The sequence below is a fragment of the Rhododendron vialii genome, chromosome 8a, assembly GCF_030253575.1.
Source record: "Rhododendron vialii isolate Sample 1 chromosome 8a, ASM3025357v1".
In the NCBI taxonomy this organism is placed as follows: domain Eukaryota; kingdom Viridiplantae; phylum Streptophyta; class Magnoliopsida; order Ericales; family Ericaceae; genus Rhododendron; species Rhododendron vialii.
In genome coordinates, this window is record NC_080564.1 from 11,846,496 (window position 1) to 11,849,858 (window position 3,363).

Below are 3,363 nucleotides of genomic sequence, written 5' to 3' on the forward strand. Positions count from 1 at the left end.
ACATACGGCATCCAATTGGGCCCTTAAAGTGTACATGAACGGCTTAGATGCACTGCACAATGAATCTGAGTCATTTATGTGCACTTTAAGGGTATTTCTTTGCCAATTTTTTTTGTCTCTAACACTCCTCAATAGATTGAGTTGGGTCTAGTTTTTAATAGATGGGTTTGAGGCCCCGTTCCAGAACGGATAATAAGTACTTATTTTTTAAGAAGACAATTTTAAGCTCAAAAATACAGGGCTTAATGAAATCTAAAAATATGCAATATGGATCTTGTTTGAAAGATCTCGATGAGATATTTAATACGGTGCAAAAAAAATCAAAAAATTATTTTTCATTTAAATTATTTTTGAGTTTGAAAATGTGAAATAAGTACTTATTTTTTAAGAAGGTGTTCTGGAACGGAGCCTGAATTTCTTAATGAGTCTGGGTTCAATTTGCCGCCCCTACTTCGAATAAAGCAAGTTCCAACCACAACTACTATATAGAAACTCCCACACCTGGTATTAGAATTACACTTGATTAACCGAGTTCGAACCACAACATTAAGAATCTTGCACCAGATCAGCCAAAGGAATCCTTCGGGGAAGAAGATCAAGGGAAGAAAACACTCGATCTGTTGGAAAAAATAAACAAAAAACCACTGGATCCAAGTGGTTGGAAGCCATGGACTTATTGGGGTTTATCCTTTATCTCTTGTTAGCCATCACTATGCTTCAAGCCATCCGTTCAATTCGAACACGAAGCGAACCAAGATCAAAGCTTCCGCCGGGGCCGGCTCCGCTACCGGTCATCGGCAACCTTCTAAATCTGGGTGACAAGCCCCACAAGTCCACGGCCGAGCTAGCCAAAACTCACGGCCCAATCATGAGTTTGAAACTGGGGCAGATGACCGCAGTGGTCATCTCTTCTCCTGCCTTGGCCAAAGAAGTCCTCCAGAAGCAAGACCTTGCTTTCTCCTTCAGAACCATCCCAATGCCGTACAAGCCTGCGGCCAGCATAAATACTCCGCCATTTGGTTGCCGGTTTCCGATCGGTGGCGTAGCCTCCGAAAGATCATGGCCTCTAATATGTTTTCAGGTAATGCCTAAAAAACAGAGTGCTCATATTAAAATCAATATAGAGGGATGACCAATGGGTATTTTTTTTTATTTGAAATTCGAAACATCAACTGTTGCGTGGCTTGTGTTTTTTTCTTTTCTTTTCAGTTAGCAGACTTGATGCTAACCAAAATCTGCTTCGGGCGAAGGTGAAGGAGTTAATCTCCTATGCTGAAAAATGTTGTCAAGACAGTGTTGCAGTGGACATAGGCAGGGCCGCTTTCACGACTTCCCTGAATATGTTGTCCAACACCGTGTTTTCGGTGGATTTGGCCGACCTAAGTCTGGATTTGTCGAAAGAGTTTAGAGACTTGGTTTGCAATATAACGGCTGAGGCTGGTAAACCCAACTTGGCTGATTACTTCCCTGTTCTTGCAAAGATCGACCTACAAGGTATTCTTAGGTTGTTAACTACCAACTCATCTACTTGACAAAAAAAACCAACTCATCTAACAGTTCACGAGGATAAATCAAGAATTTAAACTTTTTCTTTTTGTATTGCCAACAGGTATAAGGAAACGTATGACCGTTCATTTTACTAAAATACTTCAGTTATTCAGTCGATTGATCGACGAAAGGTTAAATTTAAGGAAATTGCGCAAGACTAATGCCGAAAAAGATGTGTTAGATATTTTGCTCAATCTTAGCCACGAGATTGATCGAACTTACATCGAGCGTATGTGTTTGGTTCGTATCTTCATCCTTGTCCCACTACCATACTATTAGTACTTACGATCACATCCTCCTACTGATCGTTTGCAATATATGATATGTTTATGATGAAATTTTATTTAGGATTTATTTTTAGCTGGGACTGATACAACATCAAGCACAATCGAGTGGGCAATGGCAGAACTACTTCACAACCCAGAGCTTCTAAAGAAAGCAAAAGCCGAACTTGAACAAACTATTGGCAAAGGGAAACCAATCAAAGAATCAAACATTTCACAATTGCCTTACTTGCGATCGATTGTGAAGGAGACAATGAGGATTCACCCTTCCGTTCCAATCCTATTCCACAAAGTAGAGATCACAGATGTTGAAGTCTATGGCTTCACAGTCCCTAAGGGGGCACAAGTGCTAATAAATGTTTGGGCTATTGGCAGAGACCCGAGCATATGGAAAAATCCAACAGCATTCATGCCTGAGAGGTTTTTGGAGTCGGAAGTTGACGTCCGAGGCCAGGACTTTGAGCTGATTCCATTTGGTGCCGGGCGAAGAATGTGCCCTGGGTTGCCTCTGGCGATGAGGATGGTTCCGGTGGTGTTGGGTTCGCTCATAAATTCATTTGATTGGAAGCTTGAAGGTGGGATAGCACCAGAGGAGTTGGACATGGAGGAGAAGTTTGGCATCACCTTGCGAAAGGCTCAGCCTCTACATGCTATTCCATTGCACATGTGACATTATGTTTTCAATTTTCTTCACTCGGTATGCTTATGTATGTAAATCTCTTTTAACTTAAATTGCTCCATTACTGGTAATTCAATAATGGTTTCTGAAAATTTACATGTTTTTTAGTGGTATCTGTTTTATTAGTAGTTATTATTTGTACATGAGCCAAAACCAAAATGCATAGGACATCTGTTTAGGGGATCAGACGATACATATTTTTAAGACCTGCAATATAGTTACATGTCATTTTTTTATCATTCGGATTATGGATATGGTTGATTGAGTTTTGTAGAACTTTTATGATAGTCAAATCTAATACTCCTAGCTAGTATTAAATTAATCAATGATTCTGACCCACGTTGGTTTCTATCCGGAATAAATTTCTATTATGCTTCTCACTTGAGTCTTGAAATAAGTAATGAGAATTGACGAAATTATGACCGTGTTCTAGTAATTTGGTCAGGGTCAAGTTAATTGGGTTAGGTCTAGGGTAGTAACTATGCCACACTTGTAAAAATGAAATTAACAAATTATGCTAAATAGTTATCTAATTACGTGCTAGCAGGACTAATTTACAAATTATATTAATTACTGATCCAATCATGAAAGTATCTTTCTATTTATTGTAAAAGTTTGGATTGTTACAAGATTCTAAATTCATCTTTGAACGAATTTACTTTCTACTTTCATAATGGTCATTAATTATTTGGTTACAAAAAATTTATTTTATTCGATTTTTTTTTTTTTTGGAAATTATAATCGTTACAAATATCCTTTCCAACAATATATATGATACGTATTGTTTTCCTGATCCTGATAAATGCGGCAGAACTATACGACTATGCAAGCAAAAATGACTTTTTCCATAAT

At 38.3% G+C, this 3,363-nt stretch overlaps 1 pseudogene; it reads left to right on the forward strand.

The window, feature by feature from the left end:
- The first annotated feature begins 475 nt into the window (after window positions 1-475).
- On the forward strand, window positions 476-2,603 carry LOC131336631 (geraniol 8-hydroxylase-like; annotated as a pseudogene).
- Window positions 2,604-3,363: the final 760 nt, after the last annotated feature.